Here is a 26037-nt window from a genome sequence, read left to right on the forward strand (position 1 = left end):
CAGTGTCCCCCAGCAGCACTTGTTAAAAAGATTGTCTTTTCTCCATTGCATATTTTTGCCTCCTTTGTCAAAGATAAGGTGTCCATAGGTGTGTGGATTTATCTCTGGGCTTTGCATTTTGTTCCATTGATCTATATTTCTGTCTTTGTGCCAGTACCATACTGTCTTGATGACTGTAGCTTTGTAGTATAGTCTGAAGTCAGGCAGGTTGATGCCTCCAGTTCCATTCTTCTTTCTCAAGATTTCTTTGGCTACTTGAGGTTTTTTGTAGTTCCATACAAATTGTGAAGTTATTTGTTCTAGTTCTGTGAAAAATACCATTGGTAGCTTGATAAAGATTGTGCTGAATCTATAGATTGATTAGGGTATTATACTCATTTTCAGTATAGTGTTTCTTCTGATCCATGAATATGGTATATTTCTCCATCTATTTGTGTTATCTTTGATTTCTTGCATCAGTGCTTTATAGTTTTCTATATATAGGTCTTTTGTTTCTTTAGGTAGATTTATTCCTCAGTATTTTTATTCTTTTTGTCACAGTGGTGAATGGGATTGTTTCCTTAATTTCTCTTTATACTTTCTCATTGTTAGTGTATAAGAGTGCAAGGGATTTCTGTGTGTTAATTTTATATCCTGAAAATTTACTATATTCACTGATTAGCTCTAGTAATTTTCTGGTGGTGTCTTTAGGGTTTTCTGTGTGGACGATCATGTCATCTGCAAACAGTGAGTTTTACTTCTTTCCCAATCTGGTTTCCTTTTACTTCTTTTTCTTCACTGATTGTTGTGGCTAAAACTTCCAAAACTATGCTGAATAGTAGTGGTGAGAGTGAGCACTCTTTTCTTGTTCCTGACTTTAGGGGAAATGTTTTCAATTTTTCACCACTGAGGATACTGTTTGCTGTGGGTTTATCATATATGTCTTTTATTATGTTGAGGTATGTTCTTTCTATGCCTGTTTTCTGGAGTTTTTTTTTTTTTTAATTATTATAAATGGGTGTTGAGTTTTTTCAAAGGCTTTCTCTGCATCTATTGAAATAATCATATGGTTTTTATCTTTCAATTTGTTAATGTGGTGTATCACATTGATTGATTTGTGAATATTGAAGAATACTTGAATCCCTGGAATAAAGCCCACTTGGTCATGATGTATGATCTTTTTAATATGTTTTTGGATTCTGTTTGCTAGAATTTTGTTGTGGATTTTTGCATCTATGTTCATCAGTGATATTGGCCTGTAGTTTTTTTTTTTGTTTGTTTGTTTGTTCATTTGTTTGTTTGTGGCATCTTTGTCTGGTTTTTCTATTAGGGTTATAGTGGCCTCATAGAATGAGTTTGGGAGTTTACTTTCCTCTGCAATTTTCTGGAAGAGTTTGATTAGGCTAGGTGTTAGCTCTTCTCTAAATGTTTGATGGAATTCACTTGTGAAGCCAACTGGCCCTGGGCTTTTGTTTTTTGGAAGATTTTTTATTACAGTTTCAATTTCTGTGCTTGTGATGGTCTGTTAAGATTTTCCATTTCTTCCTGATTCAGTGTTGGAAGATTATACTTTTCTAAGAATTTTTCCATTTCTTTCATGTTGTCCATTTTATTCACATATAGTTGCTGATAGTAGTCTCTTACGATCCTTTGTATTTCTGTGTTGTCTGTTGTGATTTCTCCATTTTCATTTCTTTTTTTGTTGATTTGACTCTTCTCCCTTTTTTTCTTGATGAGTCTGGCTAATGGTTTGTCTGTCTTATTGATCTTCTCAAAGAATTAGGTTTAAGTACCTTAGCATGAAATAAGAGCTGCAATTGGCTCACAGATTGGTGATGATATCAGTTCGCATCCTGGGATTAAAAGCACGAACCCTGAACTGCAATCTTTGAAGTCTCATGCACAGATTGGATGCTCTGCCTGGGACCTTTTCTCAGTTGAGACTTTAGATGTACTGCGTCATGGGACTTTCCAGGGCTGTTTGAGTCTGGATGTTGGTCAAAACCCAATTAGGTGATGTATCCTCTACTGTTTATATTTCTCTTATCTTTTAATGTTAGTATATTGAAAGGAAACTAGATAATTATCTAATAAATATTGGTATTATTTATTTGTATAGAACTAGTGACCTTATTTTATTAACAAATCCTTTGAACCTGAGACAAAAGTGAAAACTTTTGGCTAAACATCTAGTCCAGGGGAATCTTCCCCACCCAGGGATCAAACCTGCATCTCTTGCCTCTCCTGCATTGGCAGGCAGATTCTTTACCACTGTGCCTCCTGGGAAGCCTCATATATACCTTTGGTAGTGGTTTAGTCACTAAGTCGTGTCCAATTCTTGCAACCCCATGGACTGTAGCCTACCAGGCTCCTCTGTCCATGGGATTCTCCAGGCAAGAATATTGGAGTGGGTAGCCATTTCCTTCTCCAGATATATATACCATTGGATAACCAAGTAATAGATGAGGGGAAGTATCGGTTTATAAGAATATTCTAAACAATAACTTTTTAAGTGATAGATCTATCCCCATTTGTAACCACCCTGCACTCAATGAATTAATGTATTTACATATTATTAATGCTAACAAAAACAGAAGGAAGACATATGTCCCTTCTATTGTCTTGCCAAAATGTCATACATGAGACCAATCAACTCTCTGGATCCTGCTGCCAATTTTCAGGAAATAGAGAAGCAAGAACATGTTAACTTAGCCAAGAATATATAGCTAGCAAAATTCAGACAATAGGAAATTTAACAATTCAAATTCTCTTAGTCCTTTAACAAAATTATAAAGAAAAGAAAGGGACAAGGTGGGAGTGAGGAGAAGACTTGCAGATTAAAAGATCTAAAGACATCATTTTTTAATGGAAAATACTAAGATGTAATGTATAAGGATGCAATCTTGGGTGATCAAACTATTTTTTTAAATGTAAGGCTATTATTACTATAAAAGTCAGGAAGAGGGAGTAATAAAACTAGTGTTTGTACCTGGGCCAGGCCTCATTTAGGGGTTCCTGGTGTGACTGGTAATGTTCTGTCTCTTGGCCTGGATAGTAGTTACAAAGGTATTGGGTTTAAATAATTCACTAGTTGAAAACAATATTAAGAAAAGGAAAACTGAAAGAAAAAAAGGAAGAAAAAGAAAAGCAATGACGGACCCATGGACATAGGAAGATGGTAGAAACTGTGAACAGGTTTGTTCTGTCTGTGTGCATGCTCAGTTGCTTCAGCCATGTCCAACTTTTTGTGGCTCCATGGACTGCTACCCACCAACCTCCTCTGTTCATGGGTTCTCCAGGCAGGGATTCAGAGTGGGTTGCCATTTCCTTCTACTGGGGATCTTTCTGACCTGTCTACTCAGTCACAAAGGGACTGAACCTGCACCTTCCACCTAGAGTGAAATCTTCAAGGATATGGAAGCAGAGGCCAGACTTTAGTAGAAAGTACCCTATTTAGCCTAAATCACTGTGTGTTCAGATTTCTTATCACCGTAGTCTTACAGAATTGTGTTGCTGCTCTCACTGCAGGTCCCATGATCAAGTAATAGAAAAACTATACTGGGAAAATTATACTTTGCATTGACATGAAGAAAAGAATTAGCCTCACTACTCCATCATCTCATGTAAAAAACAAGAAGTTGGAAATGTTTCAGATGATTTTGTTTTATCGTTTTTTCTTTCTATATTCCTAATTTCCATAACAATAAAAAAAAAGATTTGGCATGGCAATATATTGTTATGTATTCTATGAAAGTATAATTTGATGGAATGACAATTTTGAAGCCTGAAGCAAGTACAAATGCTTAAATTAGAGGGAAATGGGAGAGTAGGAAGCCATTTTCTTGAATTAAGTTGAATGCCATGCTGTAGGTGTTACTCTTTGCTGCTCCCTACATTGTACTGTGCTTAGTCACTCGGTCATGTCCGACTCTTTGCGACCTCATGGACTGTAGTCCGCCAGGCTCCTAGGTCCATGGGGATTCTCCAGGCAAGAATACTGGAGGGGGTTGCCATGCCCTTGTTCAGGGGATCTTCCCAACTCAGGGATCAAACCGAGGTCTCCTGCATTGCAAGCAGATTCTTTACCATCTGAGCCACCAGGAAAGCCTCTCAACAGCATTACCTGGCCACTAATTCTCTTATTATAGAAGGGTAGTGGCACAGTCTGTCTACCATGGTCTGACAGGGACCCATGGAGGCCATTCACCACCCTGCCTTCCACTCTGAGGGAATCTGAACATCAGCTGGGAAGGGAGAAGAAAAGAGAACCTACACTTCTTTGGACCATGAAGTGCATATACCAGAATCTTTTTAAAAAATATTCAGTCATTTACTGCATGTTCAAATGATAGATAATCTACAATGGGGACAGAGATCTAGGTTTCCTGCAAAGGAGTCCTACCTATGGCATGGGACCATATTCCTCAGCCCTTGGGTACAGCATGAGGTCTCCCTTGACCAAAAGAGGCTCGCCAACAGACCCCTCCACAAACTTTATCCTACCGCCCTTCACTCCTGGTCACCCCTCACCCTCCACACCCCAATCTGAGGTCCCATGTTCTCTTCTAGTTGGCCTCCAGAGAAGGGATTTAATTCATCCCTTCTTCCTCCGTTTCTCTCATTGCTCAGGCAGAAATGATACTTTGGATTCTTCACAGTGGCTGACCTTCAAGTAGACTATCCAAAAAAACACCCAGGCAGTGCTGTAGCGGGAAAGAGAACCTCCTGCTGGCATGCCTCCTGTATCGCCGATCCTGCTCATGGCGCCATGGTCGTGCTGTTCACACTGTGTGCACTGTTCGCTGAACTCATGGTAGGCAAGGTGTGAGCTCAGAGGCTTGAAGAAAATGTGAGGAGCCGCAGGAACTGCAGACATGTTTATCCTCTCCTGGCTGGTGCAGCAGCTATAGCAGCAGACATAACATAACCTAACACAACACAACCTCTCTCCCGGCTGACACAGCAACTGTGAGAGCGGACATGCTATAGTCTCTCCTCTCGCGGCTAACCCAATGGACACAGCTGTGACCCAGCAGTGATGCTGTCACTTTCTAGGTGGAGCCCATATAGCCTTTCAGCACAAAGGAGCTCATGACCAAGCAAATACCTTGTGATGTTCATGTGCAGTGCTATAAGTGATCTCAGCTGTTACATAATCATTATTTACAAACCGTGGGGTAAGAGCAACAGGCCATGAAGGGACAGAGCCTGACCATGCCATCTTGGCTAATTTGCTCTTTCTCTATACATCCTCAACCTTGTTTTGCTAAAGGATTAGCCTTTCCTTCTCCAGCTTTGAGTTACATTACAAAACCTCTAGCCTTAGCAACCAGGGAAGGAACTGGGGTCACCACAGAGCTAATGCAAAGGGAACCTGTGTGTACATGACAACTAAAGTTTCTGACTTACATAACATATATTTATATATATAGACCTGTGATATCTTCTGTTTAAGATACTTGAAAATCATAATGGAAATTCCCAGAAAAGCAATGTTAAAGGGAGGATTATGAGGTTTACTCTGCTGTAACAAAAGGCAAGATTTCCAGAAGCTGGGTTTTAGGCGGCCTAAATATAAGTCTCCAAGAGGGCATATGGTCACGGGAAGGATTGTTTCAAAAAGGCTGTTGAAAACATCAGCAAAAGCAGATGAGCAGAAAGTTATGATGAGCAAAAGTTATGAGCAGAAAAACTAGTATACAGTAAATAAATAATAAATAGTTGTTAAATAACCAAAGGAATTGCTAAAAACATAGTATAATTAATGATACATGTTACAATTCAAGTGTGCAAAACATGATAATTATTTTCTACAAGGAATCTCATGTTGCTTTTGAGCCTACTCAACAGAAACAAATATCTTCAGTTCCTCAATGAATATACCTCAGTCTCTTCTAGTTTCAGCCAATGTTTTTCATGTATTATCTCAGTTGCTTCAGGATTTAATCTCAATGAATTTTATCTTTTTTTCTTTCCCCCTCCTTCTGATGACCTCCTCCCCCAGGGACTTTCTAAGTCCTTACAGATTTGAGGCAGAAATGTTCAGGCATTAATGTGGTCTGGTTTGCCCAACTGACTGGGCATTCTGCTGAAGTGAGGCTGGTCCCACCTATCTCCAACCTGTGCTCACTGCTGAAATGGGCCAACCCTACTCCAGACTCTGGTCCCACAGTCCCTCACTCTGCAGCCTTCTTGTCCAAACCCTATGTCTCTTCCACTCTTAGCATTTGTGCACCACTCAGAAGTGCACAAGAAAGTTTGGGCTCTCAAATGACACACACATATTATGGGAACCAGAGGTGCCAGCGTGGGCTCATTTGCCCAGAATCTTCTTCAGGCATTGCAAATCCACCACAGCTCATTGCTCTGCACACCAGAATATTCTGAATATTTGACTTCATGAAAGAGGTTGCAATTTCCTCAGGCTATCCTGAGAAACAAAGACGCCTCTTACTCTGGGATTCTCCAAATCTCTCTGGTTCTCCCTATATATTGCATTTTCCCAAAGGTTTGCTTGTAGGGGAACAGATTCAGAAATGAAGACACTCAGCCTGAATTTTCTTATCTTCCCTCTGCTAGGCCCCTGAATCAGAAGAGCTTTTCCTCTGCCTTTTAGGCACAATATTTATTTGCATCCCCACTCTCCATTGGCATTATAAGGATATTAATTCCAACCCTAAAGGTTTTTGAAAGAATTGAACAAAACTATCTATATATATACAAAAAAGATCTTCAGGACCCAGATAACCAAGATGGTGTGATCACTCACCTAGAGCCAGACATCCTGGAATGCAAAGTCAAGTGGGCCTTAGGAAGCATCACCACAAACAAACCTAGTGGAGGTGATGGAATTCCAGTTGAGCTATTTCAAATCCTAAGAGATGATGCTGTGAAAGTGCTGCACTTAATGCGCCAGCAAATTTGGAAAACTCAGCAGAGGCCACAGGGACTGAAAAAGGTCAGTTTTCATCCCAATCCCAAAGAAGGACAATGTCAAAGAATGCTCAAACTACTGCACAATTGCAGTCTTCCCACATGTTAGCAAAGTAATGCTCAAAATTCTCCAAGCCAGGCTTCAACAGTAGGTGAACTGTGAACTTCCAGTTGCTCAAGATTGATTTAGAAAAGGCAGAGGAACCAGAGATCAAATTGCCAACATCTGTTGGATCATCGAAAAAGCACGTGAATTCCAGAAAAACGTCTACTTCTGCTTTATTGATTATGCCAAAGTGTTTGACAGAGTGGACAACAAACTGTGGAAAATTCTTAAAGAGATGGGACTATCAGACCATCTTACCTGCCTCCTGAGAAATCTGTATGCAGGTCAAGAAGCAACAGTTAGAACCGGACTTGGAACAACAGACTGGTTCCAAATAGGAAAAGGAATATGTCAAGGCTGTATATTGTCACCCTGCTTATTTAACTTATATGCAGAGTACATCATGCAAAATGTCGGGCTGGATGAAGCACAAGCTATAATTAAGGTTGCCAGGAAAAACATCAATAACCTCAGATATGCAGATGACACCATCCTTACGGCAGAAAGTGAAAGAAGAACTAAAGACGCTCTTGATGAAAGTGAAAGAGAAGAGTGAAAAAGCTGGCTTAAAATTCAACATTAAAAAAACTAAGATCATGACATCTGGTCCTATCACTTCATGGAAAATAGATGCGGAAACAATGGAAACAGTGAGAGACTTTATTTTGGGCAACTCCAAAATCACTGCAGATGGTGACTGCAGCCATGAGATTAAAAGATGCTTACTCCTTGGAAGAAAAGCTATGACCAACCTAGACAGCATATTAAAAAGCAGAGACATTACTTTGCTGACAAAAGTCCATCTAGTCAAAGCTATGGTTTTTCCAGTAATCATGCCTGGATGTGAGAGTTGGACTATAAAGAAAGCTGAGTGCTGAAGAATTGATGCTTTTGAACTGTGGTGTTGGAGAAGACTCTTGAGAGTCCCTTGGACAACAAGGAGATCAAACCAGCCAATCTTAAAGGAAATCAGTCCTGAATATTCATTGGAAGGACTGATGCTGAAGCTGAAACTCCAATACTTTGGCCACCTGGTGTGAAGAACCAACTCATTAGAAAGACCCTGATGCTGGGAAAGATTGAAGGCGGGAGGAGAAGGGGACGACAGAGGATGAGATGGTTGGATGGCATCACCGACTCAATGGACATGGGTTTGAGTAAGCTCTGGGAGTTCGTGATGGACAGGGAGACCTGGCATGCTGCAGTCCATGGGGTCGCAAAGAGTCAGACTCAACTGAGTGACTGAACTGTACTGACTGATATGCAAGGCTTCCTTGCCTATTTGGTGCTCTCCTAATTTTACCCCAATAATCTACTTGGAGACTTACGTGCCCAAACACACAAGAAAGATACAAAAAAGGAAAAGAGATAACTCAAAATTGGCAGTACTACTTTTACTATTTTTTTCTTTCTTTGAAGTCATAGTTAAGACTTTCTCATAAATTGAGCGTGAATGTAAAGTACATTTTATATTAAAGTGTAGGAGACAGGAAGAATAAAAGAAAAGCATGCCCTGTCAAGGGCCACAAAAAAAATTATAATTATTGATAAACTGGATGCTATAAGGCATGAGACTCTTGGAACAAGTCCAGAGGGAACAGTTCATAGTCTTGAAAACAAGATATGATCCTGGGGTCGGAAAACCAACCCCAGACTGTTTCTCAACTGGCGTCTCAGAGTCACATATTTTACATATCTGGTGGAAAATCTATAGATAAGAATATTAGTCTTAGTTACTCATTTGTTATTGATTACTGTTTCCTAATTACTCAATGGTTAATGATCATTTTGTTCTTTGGCCCTGAAGGCCACATGAGTTATAGTTTAACTCCCTGCATATTTTTTTCTTCACAGCTGAAAGTATAATAAAGCTAGCTTGGATTCAGTTTCAGTACCTTCACCTTGGAGCAGTGTTGGTCCCCTGATCCTCGCTTTTCTCCGAATTCTTGTATCTCATTTCTCATTCTTTTGCCATATCGTGCTTTTGGAAACCCTGCTTGTCGAGCTGGTCTCGAGGTTAAAGTGTGTTAAAGAAAAACAATCCAGGGTCCCACAGTGAGTCGAAGATAGAATAAGGACTAAACACTAGGACTCCTGACATTTAACTAATCTTAATTTAAGATTTTCCACAATACAAACTGCTTTTTTTTTTTTTAAGGTTGAAAAAAGTATGAGGTGGTGATATTCATTTATTCTTTCAGGAACAAACATTTATTGAGAGCATCCCATATATAACGCATAGTACTAGTTACTGGGGGAAGAAGAAGGCAGTAGGGCAACAAAGAGTCAAATTCACAAAGAAGAAAAGGTCCCTCAGTGAGCCCAGGAGAACTTCGAACATCTGACATTGCTAGAGCATTCTAGCAAGACTCCAGGCTGAAGGGGCAAGAGATTTAACCTGGGACAGCTTGAAGCCAACCTAATGAGCTCTAACTCCGGTTGAGGGGAAATATGATTGCCAATATATCGCTCTGGTGACAGTGCAGAGAACAGCTTTAAGGGGGACAAGATTAGAGTCTAAGAGAGCATTTAACTGGCAGTTGTAGTAACCCAGTCCAGGTATTATATGGGCTAGAGTTATGAGTAGTAATAGGGATAGAGGAGGGGAAAGATACAAAAAAAGGAAAAGATATGAAAGTGTCAAAATTTGCAGTACTACTTTTACTATTTTTTTCTTTCTTTGAAGCCACAGTTAAGACTTTCTCATAAATTGAACTTAAATGTAAAGTACAGTTTATATTAAAGTGTGTTAAAGAAATTAATGAAATGAATTAATGAAAGTAGAAGAGTACTCTAAATTCTGCAATTAGGAAAGCATATATTTTCAAATAAATAAGTCTCCAATGTTTTCTTTTACTACATTAGTGTGTTTAAATCTTGGTTTCTGCTTTAGAGAAGGGGAACCTGGATTCAGTTTTTGGTTCAGATGTTTTTTTAACCACTCTGTATAATAGCATCCACATTTATAAAGTTAGCATAATTATTTTCCTATCAAGGGAGAAATGGGGAATCAAATTGTTGCAGAGGAAAGAGAAAAAAAGAAGAATGAGTTTTCTTTCCTTTCCTGAGAACAAAGAAGATAGAGAACAGTGAGCAAGTCTGAATAGTCCTAGTTTTTTACTTTAACTGCTCCTAACTCTGCACGTCTAAAACTAAATTTGCTTTTCTGCCCCTTAACTTTGAAGAGGTTACATTTCACACCTTTTATCCTTTGACTCTATGCTAAACACCTCCTGCATTTGCTGCTTACCCTTGCAACCCTCTCTTCCCCTTGTCGTTCCTTTTTACGTATCAGAAAGACAGCCACAGAGCCACCGAACCGCCAGACTCAATTACTGGTTAGTGATGCCAACCTTTGACTATTTTTGAAACAGTGCAGGAGGAAGAAGACAAGATCCTCGCAGCTTTGCTCCTTACCACCAGCTCCTGACTGTGAGCCCTCGTCGTACATAAGCCCCTAGACTCGTCACGGAGGGAGGCATAGGTCTCAAGGCGTGAGTCTACTGTGTTCCCCTCTCTCCAGCTGAGGATTAGAGCCGCCTTTCCGTTTCATCCAGACTCCGTCTCCAGATTTTTTATTCAGCTTCAGTGGGCAGAGAAAGCTAAGGTTTTGTCCAGCAACAAAATGAGTTTCAATCTCAGTCTTGCCACATCCTGGCTGTTACCATAAGGATTAAAGATAATTCATGAAAAATACTGAGAACAGTGCTTAATCAATTTAACCATTCTTAACCAGACACATAGAAGTGCTTAATCAATTTAACCATTCTTAACCTGACACAAAGAAGTTTGCTTGCTTCTGAAAAAGAATTTTGAGGCTTTCTAGTTTTTATATTTGGGGAAAATTAAGATAAGTAGGACACAATTTCTCCCTTGGTGGGAAACTCTTATTTTCATTCGCTAGTTCATTTTGTTGCTGGACAAAACCTTAGAGCTATGTGGTCTTACCCATTATATTTATAGTCTCTTAATTAGAATCATTGCAATGTGACCATGGACAAAATTTATAAACAAAAGTAAGTAGCTTTTAATTACTTTATTTATACAAAAATAACAGCCAATTAAAAATATAGTGGAAGAGTAAGAAAGAAAACAAAGAAAAAAAGATTAAATGTAATATGCATAAAAATTTTAGACAAAGAAAACATTAAAGTGCAACAGAAGAAACCAAAAGGAAGAACCCCCACAAAGAAAGATGTAACACTCTCTTGGGAGAAAAGATCAATTCTAAGTTAATCTAAAAATGTATAATATCTAAAGAAAAATAGCAATAAGCTTCTTTATTAAGAACTATTCTAACTGATGTTCAAAACTCATATGGAAAAATAAAAGTGAAAGAAAAAACAAGAAAATTCCACATAGTGGAGGTATTAAAATCCCCCATTTACAGTAAGATATTGAAACATATTTAAATCTACAGAAATATGTAGAAAATGTGTGGTAGTAAAATGTAAATAGACCTATGAACTCTCTAGAAATAGAGCCAAATGGAATTTAATATGTAATAAAGTGGCATTTTATGATAGGAAAGAATCCACCATGAGTTAAATATAAAGAGAAATTAAAAATTGGTCAAAATAATTAGCAACATATATCATAGATAAACATGTATATAAAGATATTCTATGAATCAGTAAGATACTATCTAATAATCCAAAAGTGTTATGAGTAAAGGGCATGAACTACTTTACAAAGAAATTCAAATGGCACTTTGGTATACCTAGAAATGTTTAACATTTACTGTACTAAAAAAACCTGAAACTAATAAAAACTATTTTTACTTATAATTTGGCAACTAACAAAAAAGTTGAAAGTCTTTATGTGACATAAGCGTGGATAAATACATACTTGCATACTTTGTTCAAGGGAATGTAAAATGTACTTTTTACATGAAACTTCTCTCACTATGGGGAAATTTGGAAACATTTATTAAAAAAATTAACTATGGGTATACCATTTTGACTGGGAAATTTTACTTCCAGAAATTATTTTTCTCCACATACATGCACATGTTTGCAAATACAAACTTTGAAACTATTCATTGCATCACTATAGTAAATAGCTGTTAAAACGATATTCATAGCTGACCCTCAAACAGCACAAGTTTGAACAGGACAGGTCCCGACTTGCAGACTTTTTTCAGTAGTAAATACTACAACACTATGTGACCTATGGTTGGTTGAATCTACGGATGCAAATTGTGGATACAGAGAAACCAATTATACAGAGGTTATAAATGAATTTTTAGATTCTGTGAGGGCCAAAGCCCTAACCCCCACATTGTTCAAGGGTCAACTGCATGCCTTTATATGTTCTAGCATTGAATAATCTCAATTAGATATCCTCCAGGGAAAAAAATAATAACAAGATGTAGAATGGTGTGTATAATATATTATATTGTATAAAGAAAGGATATAGCAGAATAGTTAGGCCCAGCTCTGATGCCTAGACTCTGCCACTTGCCAATTTTAAGTTCCTCAGTTTATCAATATGTAAAGTGAGCATAAGAGTCATCCCTAGGTCATAGAACACTGTTGCAAAAATTAAATAAATTAATATATTAGTAAGGCAAAGACTATTAGTTGGTCCCCAGATACATTTCCTCTTCACTCTGGTAACACACTAGACAATATATGCAGCCTCTGTTTACAGTGAGATGAGGATGTGACTGAATTCTAGTCAGTGATTAGCAGGCATGGCCCATTAAAGCCTCTTACACTCTGTCTTTTGTACTCTTCATCCTTTTGCCAGGTCAGTCTCATGACACAGCCTAGAGACTGCAAAGCCTGTCTATGGAGGGTCCCTTCAAGATTGACTGTGCTTGCCACACACACACTGATGACTTTAGAGAGCGTTCTGTTGGGTTTGAAGAATAATAACTTTTTAGGGTCAATTGTTACAGAAGTCTCTTACTGTTTGTTCCCATTACCAAAATGATTACTGTTTTGGTTATTAGCACCTATCTCTGAAAGGTACATAAGAAATTAATAATGGAGTTTGCCTCTTGCAAAGGGGATGGTGCAACCTTTTAAACATCTTGAATTTTGTTCATCTGCATGTCCTACAGATGTCACATCCATATTAGTGAATAGCTTGAACTGTGTTATGATCAATTAGCCTTGAAGTCTCAGAGTCTTAACACATCAGTGGTTTCTTTCACATTGACATCAGAGTCTGATGCGGACCAGAAGACTCCACTGCCTGCCGCACCTCCACAAGGTGACTCAAGAACACAGGCTGCGCTATGGAAAACAGTGTGGAGATTTCTTAAAAAACTGGAAATAGAACTGCCATATGACCCAGCAATCCCACTTCTGGGCATACACACTGAGGAAACCAGATCTGAAAGAGACACGTGCACCCCAATGTTCATCGCAGCACTGTTTATAATAGCCAGGACCTGGAAGCAACCTAGATGCCCATCAGCAGATGAATGGATAAGGAAGCTGTGGTACATATACACCATGGAATATTACTCAGCCGTTAAAAAGAATTCATTTGAACCAGTCCTAATGAGATGGATGAAGCTGGAGCCCCTTATACAGAGTGAAGTAAGCCAGAAAGATAAAGAACATTACAGCATATTAACACATATATATGGAATTTAGAAAGATGGTAACAATAACCCTATATGCAAAACAGAAAAAGAGACACAGAAATACAGAACAGACTTTTGAACTCTGTGTGAGAATGTGAGGGTGGGATATTTCAAAAGAACAGCATGTATACTATCTATGGTGAAACAGATCACCAGCCCAGGTGGGATGCATGAGACAAGTGCTCCAGCCTGGTGCACTGGGAGGACTCGGGGGAATCGGGTGGAGAGGGAGGTGGGAGCGGGGATCGGGATGGGGAATACGTGTAAATCCATGGCTGATTCATATCAATGTATGACAAAACCCACTGAAATGTTGTGAAGTGATTGGCCTCCAACTAATAAAAAAAAAAAAGAACACAGGCTGTTTCCATCTGCCAACTCCTTCATTGACTGCAGTACGCATGGGAGAAAGAGGGATGGGAAAGGCACAGCCTGTCTTAACTGCCATCATGATCACATTTCAGTGACACGATCCCACTGAGATGGGGTAACTGGGAAATGTAGTTCAGCCGTGTGCTCTGAGAAAGTAAAGGTCTTGATGAACACATGCTCCTGCATGATGTCTTGGGAACTCTGATAGTCAGGAAGAAACAGGCTGAGGGCACCTTCTTAGTCATTTGCCATCTCACCATATTTCTTTTAACAGATTTAAGAAATGACCCCAAGTACAATAGTGCAAAGCTTAGGCCCTTCTGGGTCCATCAAATAACTAACAACAGCAACAACAAAAAGGATTAGAGTTTACAATCTTTATATTTTACACTCTGTGGGAAGTATGCATTGTATTTTAATCTCTGTCTTCAGTATGTCAGTATGTCAGCAAGTTTGGAAAACTCAGCAGTGGCCACAGGAATGGAAAAGTTTTCCATTCAGTTTTCATTCCAATCCCAAAAAAGGGTAATGCCGAACTACCATACAGTTGCACTTATTTCACATGCCATCAAGGTTATACTAAAAATCCTTCAAAAAATAATAATAAAAAAAAATAAATTTAAAAAATCCTTCAAGTTAGGCTTCAGAACTATGTGAATCAAAAACTTCCAAATGTATAAGCTGGCTTTCAAAGAGACAGAGGAACCAGAGAGCAAATTGTCAACATTCGTTGGATGATGGAGAAAGCAAAGAAGGTCCAGAAAAATATCTACTTCTGCTTTATTGACTAAGAAAAACCTTTTACTGGGTGGATCACAATGAAGTGTGGAAACTTCTTAAAGAAATGAGCATACCAGATCACATTACCTGTCTCCTGAGAAACCTATATGCAAATCAAGAAGCAACAGTTAGAACCAGACATGGAACAAATGACTGGTTCAAAATTGGGAAGGAGTATGACAAGACTGAATATTGTCAACCTGTTTAGTTAACTTCTATGCAGAATACATTATGTGGGATGCTGGGCTGGATGAACCATAAGCTGGAATGAAGATTGCCAGGAAAAATATCAACAACCTCACATATGCAGATGATACTACCTTAATGCAGAAAGTGAAGAGGAACTAAAGAGCCCCTTGATGAGTGTGAAAGAAGAGAGTGAAAAAGCTGACTTAAAGCTCAACATTCAAAAATCCAAGATCTTGGCACCCAGGCCCATCACTTCATGGCAAAGAGAAGAGGAAAAAGTGGAAACAATGACAGATTTCATTTTCTTGTACTGCAAAATCACTACAGCCAGTGGCTGAAGCCAATAAACTTAAATACCCTTGTTTCTCGGAAGGAAAGCTATGACAAACCTCAGTTCAGTTCAGTTCAGTTCAGTCATTCAGTCATGTCTGACTCTTTTCAACCCCATGGACTGCAGTACGTCAGGCCTCCCTGACAATCACCAACTCCCGGAGTTTACTCAGACTCATATCCATAGAGTTGGTGATGCCTTCCAGCCATCTCATTCTCTGTCGTCCCCTTCTCCTCCCACCTTCAGTCTTTCCCAGCATCAGGGTCTTTTCAAGTGAGTCAGTTCTTCACATCAAGTGGCCAAAGTATTGGAGTTTCAGCTTCAGCATCAGTCCTTCCAATGAATATTCAGGACTGAATATTCATGAACAGTATAAAAAACAGTATGACAAACCTAGACAGCATATTAAAAAGCAGAGATATCACTTTGCTGAGAAAGACCGGTATCATTTAAGCTATGGTTTTCCAATAGTTATATATGGATGTGAGAGTTGGATCATTAAGAAGGCTGAGCACCAAAGAATTGATGCTTTCAAATTGTGGTGCTGGAGAAGACTCTTGAGAGTTCTTTGGACTGGAAGGAAATCAAACCAGTCAATTCTAAAGGAAATCAACCTTGAATACCCATGGAAGGACTGATGCTAAAGCTGAAGCTCAATCCTTTGGTCACCTGATGTGAAGAGCCAGCTCATTGGAAAAGACCCTTATGCTGGGAAAGATTGAAGGCAAAAGGAGAAGGGTGTGACAGAAGATGAGATGATTAGAGATAGCATCACCAACTCAATGGACATGAATTTGATCAAACTCTAATAGGTAGTGGAGGAAAGGGGAACCTGATGTGCTACAGTCTGTGGGATCTCAGAGTTAGACATGACTGGAGGCTGAACCACAGCAATGGTGTTACAGCGTGTTCTACTTTCATTATTTTACATTAACTGTCCAGTTTTCCCAGCACAGAGTAATGATATCATTACAGGAAATGTTTAACAAGGAGCAGGAACATTTAAAGAACAAAGAGCAATGAACAATACAATACCTGAAATGAAAGATACAACAGGAAGAATAAATAGCAGAAAAACAAGTGAGCTAGGAGACAGAGTGTAGGAAATCACTGCCACCGAACAGAATAATGTATTTTTTAAAATGAGGACCACCTCAGAGACCTCTGGGAAATATTAAATGCACCAAGATTCATATTATGAGAGTCCTAAAAGAGGAGAAATAAAAACGGCCTGACAAAATATTTAAAGATATGATAGCCAAAAACTTCCCTGACCTGAGACTCAGTCAAGTCTAGGAAGTGCAGAGAATCCCATACAGGATAAACTCAAGGAGGAACACACTGAGACTCACATTAGTCAAACTGACAGAAATTAAAGACAAAGAAAAAATATTAAAAGTAACAAGGGAAAAGCAACAAATAACATAGGAGATATTCTCAGGATTTTGAAGATAGGAGAGCAGTCAGAAATATTTTCTTAGACAGAAACCTCATCAGGGAGCTAAGAACCTGTATTACATGTAATATCTATTGATTTACTATTTTTTTTTTTAATTGAAGGATAATTGCTTACAGAATTGTGTTGGTTTCTGCCAGAAAAGCTTTGGGACTAAAAAATTCCAACTTACATTTGCCTTTTTCATTTGCTATCTCATTAAAAAAATAATTAATGTCTATATTGTCAATTATAATATATATTGCATTTTTTAATACTGCAGATGGCCACGTTCCCACTGACAACTTCATTGGGCCATCCTCTGATGGAGGTTTTGGGTGAATTTGCCATCCCCGCCTCCCCCCCACCATTGCAGAGTGATGATGGATGGGCTGAGTCAGAAAGAGTCTATTTAGGGAAAGAAGGGCAGGCAGTAACATTCTCCTAGGATAAACTGTAGACACCTCATATCTGCCAGTAGAAACAACAGGACCCAAATATGTGCAATGGAGTGATGACTTGGACCCTGGTGGGGTCCAAGAGCTCAGTCCTAGATGTCCACAAACCTGTCCTGGACCCTTCTGGTTTCTGGAGGAAAAACCAGGGAGGCCTGCACATGTGCAATTGACTCCCTCAGTCTGGTCTCAGACGGTCACTCCACTTCCCAGCCTTTGGTCCAGAGCCTATTTCCCACCGACCTGGCTGGGCCTCCGGGACAGGACCCCGTGGCAGTGTGACTGGAGTAGGGGGCAATGGTGAGGAGTCCAAGAGCACTGGGGTTTGCTTGATAGGTGGTATGAGACAAATTCATTAGGGCTGAGTTTCGGACAGGGGTCTCTAGTACCCAGGGCACCACGTGTACCTCATCCCAGGACGCTCCTGGGGATCACCCTAGAACTCCCAAGACGCTGCAGGACTGGGCTTCCTCTGAGAAGACTATGGTGGCAGCAGTGTTTCAGGCCTGACTCTGCCGTTCCCCGAGAGGCCAGGATTTCTCACAAAATTCCAGCCCATCCTCTCCCTGCCCCTTTATCCGGACCGACGCTTAGTCCTCCCATACGCTCCAAGTCTGCCCACTCCAGCTGAGCTGTGTTTAACTGCGTGCATGCTAAGTCGCTTCAGTCCTGTCTGATTCTTTGCGACCCTGTGGACCATAGCCCGCCAGGCTTCTCTGTCCATGGGATTCTCCAGGCAAGAAAAAAGAAGAACAGAAAAGAAAAAAAAAAAAAAAGGAAAGCAGAGGAGTAGTTCCTGGTTTGTAGGTCACAAATTTACTTCAAATAATGTATTACCTATTCCAAAACATAAATACATTTTCTTCTTTTTTGTAATTTTTAATTTTCATTTTAAGACATGATATTGACAGTCAAATATAAACACTGACCTTTGGATCATGCCTCACACTCTCCCTCTGTGACAGAGGCATTTCTAGCTGCTCTCTCCCCATTTCTCTGCCCCAGTGTACTTAGGCAGAGCCAAGTGACTGATGCTCGCCAAAGGTCTGTGAGCAGAATTAACTTGTGTCATTTCCAGACCAAAACTTTGAGGGCCAGTGCACAGCTTTCTCTCTTTTTCTGCCACGGGGACCTGGAGGCCTCCTGTTTTGGATGGCAGAGCTACAACATGCTGAGGCCTGGACTTTGTAGAACCATTTGGAAAGGAGCTGCTCTAGAGAGTCATCAGATCTGGAGTGCATTTTGCAAAGAGATAAATTTTTATGTGTTAAGTCACTGACATTTAAAGATGTGTTTGTTACCACAATCTAACAGCCTGAACTGACTAAGCTACTTTTAATTTCTTTCCAGAAGTTTCAACACACATTTATTTTCTTTCAGTAAACATTTATTGAGTGCCTGTTATGGACACCAGGGCTTCCCAGCTGGTAAAGATTCCTCCTGCAGTGCGGGAGACCTGGGCTCCATCCCTGGGAAGATCCTCTGGAGAAGGGAAAGGCTACCCATTCCAGTATTCTGGCCTGGAGAATTCCATGGACTCTACAGTCCATGGGGTCACAAAGAGTCAGAAACGACCGAGGGACTTTCACTCACTTCACTATGGACAAAGCATCTACTAGACAGATGGCTGCAAAGATGAATAAGACATAATCCTTCTCTTGAAGGTCAGACCAGGGAAGGAGACAGACAAGTGAACATGAGGTGGAGGTACATTCAGCTCAGATTAGGACTATACTGGAAGGTCTTCCCAAGGAAGTGATTTCTAAAGAGCCATAGTTAGATTTTTTTCTAGTTTTTTGCTTTTTACAGAGGAAGACATTTATCAAATATTTTCTATTTAGTTAGAAATTGACATGTGTGGAAATACTGACTTCACAGTTTTTAGAATTTTAATTTCTCTACATAATCAGGAATAAACATAAAATTCTTATCAGCTTCCACTGTGGAGCTAAATTATTGTGAATCCCATCCTTGATATGCATTTATCATATATATAATATCTCTTTGCACATTTATTTAATATGCTTCTAGAGCATATGCCTATATCCTTTACTTCTATTCTTTGTATAGATTATGGGCCCACATCAACACAGCTTAGAATGTCTGTAGTTTGTAAGGTATATGGCTCAACCATTTAGGATAGTGGCCAAGAACTTGGGTTTTGGAACCTGCTTCCTACTTTTTAGAAAGGCCAGATCGACCTTAATTAGGTATATTGCCATAGGAAAATTACTGAAATCAATGTGCTTCTGTGTCCTCACCTGTGGAGAGGCTATGTTAATGGAACTACCTCATAGAGATGTAATGAGAATTAAATGAGTTGATGTATACAATCCACATAGAGCACTAAATGTTTGATGAATTATTCATAGTTAATATTATGAGTATTGTTGTTTGTTCTTGTTAACTCTGCAGAGGCTGTTTGCTGGGGGTAGTAACTCCATTTTCAGTTAAATTTATAATTCCATCCTAAAATTAGATACTGAATCTTATATTGTAGTAAGGTTACAAACATAACAAAGTTATTTTACAACTGGAAATTGTCAAGTTTGGGGAATGTAGTCAATAACCATGTAATTACAGAATGGAATATTACTAAGCCATCAAAAGGGACAAAATAATAAAATTTGAGAGATATAAATAGACCTAGAGACTTCCATACAGAGTGAAGTAAGTCAAAAATAGAAAAATAGTATGTAAAACTGCTTATATGTGGAATCTGGAAAAATGGTAGAGATGAATTTATTGCGAAAGCAAAAATATAGTCACAGATGTAGAGAACAAATGTATGGTTACCAAAGGGGGAAAGGGGAGTGAGATGAATTGGAAGATTGGGACTGACGTGTTACACTACTATGTCTAAAACAGAACTAACAAAAATCTACTGTATAGAATAGGGAACTCTACTGAATGCTCTGTGGTGATCCAAACAGGAAGAAAATTGAAAAGAGTGGATATATGTATATGCATGACTGATTCATTTTTCTGTACAGCAGAAGCTAACACAACATTGTAAAACAACTCTACTCCAATGAAAACTTATTTAAAATTTTTAAAAATAAATTTTTAAAAATGCAATATCCTTGTATAGGGATATAATTAGATTTATCATGGTGATCAGTGTGACATGTATAGATACCAGATCAATATGTTCTGTAACAGGAACTTACATGGTGTATTGTAGGTCAATTATATTTTTAAAACAAACAAACTCAGAGAAAAAGAAATCAGAATTTTGGTTATCAGAGGTGGGGGAGTTTGGGGTGGGAGAAGAAAGGGAATTGGATGAAAACAGTTAAGAGATACAAAGTTTCAGTTATAAGATAAATACATACTAGGGACATAATGTACAACATGAGAAATGTAATTAACACTATAGTAAGTTATATAGTGAAATTGTTAAGAGTGTATATACTAAGAGTTCTCATCAAAAGGGAAATATTTTTTCTAATTTCTTTAGTGTTCTATCTATACGAGATGATAGATATTCACTAAACTTATTGTGAAAGTAATTTCCTGATGTATGTAGGACAAATCCCTAGCTCTATGTCTTAAACTTATTTAGTGCTGTATTACAATTATAGTTCAATGAAACTGGAAGAAAAAAAGCTTTGAATGCCAATCAATATATCAAAAAAAAAAAGTTTATCTTGCAGAACATACAACTGAATTTCAGAAATATTAGTGTTAATGAAAATAACAGATGGAATGAGAGTTAGAATTCAAAATTCCTGACTTGATAAAATAGGCTTAGTGGACATTAACTTCAACCATACAGTATCCAAAGTACTATACTCCAGTAAGTCATAGAGGAAAACGGATCAGTTGAGTAGCTATAATCCTGGAAACTAAGAACTCTGAATCTGGCCTTCATTTACTCTATCCTATACGGCAATCCACTCCAGTACTTTTGCCTGGAAAATTCCATGGACAGAGGAGTCTGATAGGCTACAGTCCATGGGGTCACAAAGAGTCGGATATGACTGAGTGACCTCACTTAATGTCCAAGTCAATTTACCATTTTAGGATTTTTTATTCTCTAACTATAGGAAACCAAAGAACTTTATAAGGCTATTAATCCCACCTGCTTCTCGGGGTTGCAGTAATAGCGTAAAGTTCTTTGAAATGGCAAGTACTAAAAGGAAAAATATCTGATTCAATGTTCTATTCTTATTTCAGTGCCAAAGTCCAATAAAAGACAGAATGAAATCACTTGCAATCAAATAGTTGATGCAATTTCCCAAAGCTCAACTGCATCTCCTTATATAAGATCCTTTAGTTACTGGGATATACAACTACTACAAAAAGAAATGATTACCCTGTCTGTTCAGAAGACAGGCTGACATTTTTCCCTTCACTTTCTATTAACTTGTACATTTGGCTCTTAGCATTATTCCAAACCTTCTTAGATTTAATGATATATGTTTACACTTGTGTGTGTGTGTGTGTGTGTGTGTGTGTGTGTGTGTGAAAACTGAAAGAAGGTGGGAGCTCAAAGAATCTGAGAAACCCATCCTTTCTTATTTTCACAGCAGGAATTCCAGTCGTTTTAAAATATTTGTTTCAGAAAGTTTCTTTCTGCTTCACTTAAAAATAAAAACCTGACATCAGTATAGCGTGTATTATAATAAAGGAAGATGAATGATATAAGCATTTTTAAATGGTTGATCCATCCAGTTTCTAAATGTTCACTGTGATGCCACCAAAAAATCTGGAGTCCTTCCTTGTATAGTTCTACTGTGGGTACCAGCCACAAAGCTTCCATGAGTTTACAGGACTTTTATCTTCTAGCCTGTGACCTAATGAAATGTCCACTTTTGTACTATTTGCAGAAATACAGAGAACAAATCATCATCCTCAGATTTCAAGAGTTCCATATTTTTCTCTATGGTTAATTTGTAATTCATCTCCTAAATATTCAATTGATAGTATAATTGATTGTTTCAAGAACAGTCAAGTAAGGAAGACAGAGCAGTTTAGGACGCACACAAAGGCTCCTGACTTGGCAGACAAGAACACCTTGCTTTGAATATTCTAAATAATTCGGAACACGCAGAGTAGGGGTGGACGTTTAGGAAAAGAGTGACTGAGTGGGTGCCTGTGCACATTGTAAGTATGAATATGAAGCATAATCACTGTGAATGAGTTTAAACTTTAATTTGTTGGATAGTTGAGAAAGAGAACAACATAAAATGTGTTTTAGGAGCATAGGTTATGCATAAGAAGAAAGACAAGTCAGAAGGCTACTGTCTCATTTGAGGATAAGTTAAGGAAGCCTGAGTCATGTCATTGACAATGTGGATGAAGAGAAAAGATGAATTCAAGCGACGGTCAAGAGGTAGATTTTAGAGGATGAGAGTGAAGGGGCACATGGGAGAGTCTCAAATTCCTGAAAACTTGGTTCCAGTTGATTACAGGATTGGGCAAATTACTTGAGGGTGATGTCATTCACTAAAAGAATAATTGCATAGTGAGGGTAAGGAATGTGCATTGAATACGTCCTATGTACCAGGTGGTGTTTGAGGAGCTACTATTACAACACTGAACAAAACTCCACTGTGAGCGGGTGAACAGAGAAACAAACTGTAGTGCATCCAGACAATGGAATATTATTCAACCCTAGAAATAAATAACTTATTAAGCCGTATGAAGACACAGAGAAATCTAAAATGTGTACTACTAAGCAAACTAAGTAAACTTGAAAGGCTAAATACTGTATAATTCCAACTATATGACATCCTGGAAAAGGAAAAACTACGAAAAGTAAAAGGACCAGTGGATGTCAAGAATTGGTGGGAAGAGAGAGATGAATAGGTAGAGCACAGAGGATTTGTAGGACAGTAAGCTATGCTCTATGACATTATAATGGTGGATACATGACATCATACATTTGTCAAAACCCACTGAAAATATATAACACCAGGAAAAAACTCTAATGTAAACCATGGCAAGTGACATTGATAATGGGGGAGAATATGTATGTGTGAGGGCAACAAATATAAATCTCTGTACCTAATTCTGTAGACCTAAAACTGTACTTTATGCATACCAAAGGAAATCATCAACAAAATGAAAAGACAGCCTACTGAATGGGAGAAGATATTTGAAAATCGTATGCCCATGGGTTAATATCCAAAGCATATAAAGAACTCATACAATTCAAAATCAAACAACCTGATTTAAGAATGGACAAAGGACCTGAGTACACTTTTTTTCAAGGAAGACATACAGATGGCCAACAAGCACCTAAAAAGATGTTCAACGTCTCTTATCATCAGGGAAACGCAAATCAAAACCACAATGAGATATCACCTCACATGTGTCAATATAGCTATTATCAAAAAGACAGCAAATAATAAGTGTTGGCAAGGATGTGAAGTGCACAAAGGATGTGCACTAACCCTCATGCACTGTGAGTGGGAGTATAAACTGGTGTAGACACTATGGAAAATGGTATGGAGATTTCTCAAGAAATTAAAAAATAAAACTACCATATGATCCACCAATTCCAAATATCTTTCCAAAAAAGGCAAAAACACTAAATCAAAAATATATACACATTCCTATGTTCACTGTAGCATTATTCACAATAGACAAGATATGGAAGCAACGTAAGTGCCTATTGATATATGAATAAAGCTACAGGATACATATAAAATAGACTATTATCCAGCCATAAAAAGGATGAAATCTTTTCATTTGCAGCAACATGGATAGACCTAGAGGATATTCTACTCAGCAAAAAAAAGTCAGATATAGAAAGGTAAATACGTATGATTCCACTCATTTGTGGAATCTAAAAAATAAAACAAGTGAACAAACATAATGAAATGGAAGCATGGTCACAGATACTGAGAACCAACAGATGTTGCCAGATGAGGGGAGGGGAGAGAAATCGATGGGAAAGATTAAGAGATATAAAGTTCCAACTATAAAATAAATAAGTCATAGAAAAATAATGGACAGCATAGAAAATATAATAAGTAACTTTATAACAACTTTTTATGGTGACAGATGGTTACTAGATTTATTATGGTGATCAATTCTTAATGTACACAAATGTTGGATCCTATTGTATACCTTAAACGAATATAACATTTTCTGTCAACTACAATTTTAAAAAGAATAAATAAAACCATAAATCTTTTAAAAGAAAATAAAATAAACTGCACCAAATGTTTTATTTAAAAGGCTTCTTGTCTTCTTGGATAAGAAGGAAACTACATATAGGATGGGGAGCTTACATTCTAGAAAAGAAAGATGAATTATAAACAAAACTAAATTATTGTCTAAATTGCCAGTGAACTAAAAGGCAAAAAAGAAAGAGGAGAAGAAGAAGAGGCAGAAGAAGAGGAGGAGACGAGGAGGAGCAGGGAAGGTAAACAGGAAGAGAAGAGGCAGGCAAGAAGCTGTTACGTACTGAGGTGATTGATTCTATCACAAGAATATTGAATAGCTATTAATATTTGTGTCAGAGAAGAGTTTATGTGGAATGCATGAGATCCTTGAGGTGGGTCCATCTTTTAATACTATGTTCTGTGGTAGAAATAATAGATGCACTATATAATATTAAGTATATCATTTCCAATATATGTATAGATGTTTGATATACACATACATTCTATGGAGGAAAAAATACAATAGAAGAAGGGGTTAGGAAACTGCAGGGAAGAGTGAGGTTGCTCTTTAAATAAGGCAGTCTTTAAATAGAGTGATCATGAAAGGTTTCATTGATTCAGTGGCATTTGATCAGAGACTGCAAGGAGGGACAGTGAGCCATATTAATATCTGGAAAAGAGCCTTCCAAGAAGGAAGAAGTATGAAGTCCCTGAAGCAATGATGTGCTTAACATTTTCCAAAAATAACATGAAGTCCAGTGTTGCTAGAATGGAGTGAACCAGGGGTTTTAGGGCAGAGAGGTAGGCCAAGTAGATTTTTTAGGTGTTTATAGAACTTTGTACAGATTTTGGGCCTTAATCTGAATGAGATGAGAGGAAAGTGAAAGTTGCTCAGTCCTGTCTGACTCTTTGTGACCCCATGGACTATACAGCTCATGGACTTCTCCAGGGCAGAATACTGCAGTAGGTAGCCTTTCCCTTCTCCAGGGGATCTTCCCAACCCAGGGATCGAACCCAGCTCTCCCACATTGCAGGCAGATTCTTTACCAGCTGAGCCACGAGGGAGGCATAAGAATACTGGAGTGGGCAGCCTATCCCTGCCCATAAGTGAGATGAAATGAGATGAGAAGCTACTGGAAAATCTGGAGCAGAAAATTTACTCGATCAAACATTTTAATAAACTGTCTCTAGCTGTACCTGAGAATAGATTGGGGTGGGGGAGGAAGAGCAGAACCAGGAGGAATAATTATACCAATGAGTTGATGGCAATTATTCAGGCAAAGTATGATGACTATTTAGACCAGTTTGGGAGTAGTATGAGAGAGGATTCCGCATGCATTTTGAAAGTAGAGTCAGCAAAATTTTCTGAGGCCTTTGGAGTGAAATATAAAGGAGCAAAGACAAAAAGGACTCCACATTTTGGGGCTAAGCGTTTGAAAGTCTGAAAAGGGAAAGGCTGTAGGAGGAAGAGTTTGGGGGATGAGAGGGAAGATGAGAACTTTGGCTCTGGACAAGTTTAAGCTTTTGTTAGACATCCAAATTAAGATGTCAAGTGACTTCCTAGAGAAAGGATTTTGAAGAGTTGAGGCCTGAGCTGGAGGATTAAATTTTGGCAGTGTTAGCACACAGAAAGGAGAGTTGGCCATGAGACTAGATATGCTTACCTGAGAAGTGGGGGTAAAGGGACAGAAAGAATCCAGCACCTGAACCCAGGGACACTCCACCAATAAAGTCTGAAAAG

Source organism: Dama dama, chromosome 30 (genome assembly GCF_033118175.1).
Source record: "Dama dama isolate Ldn47 chromosome 30, ASM3311817v1, whole genome shotgun sequence".
Taxonomy (NCBI): Eukaryota; Metazoa; Chordata; class Mammalia; order Artiodactyla; family Cervidae; genus Dama; species Dama dama.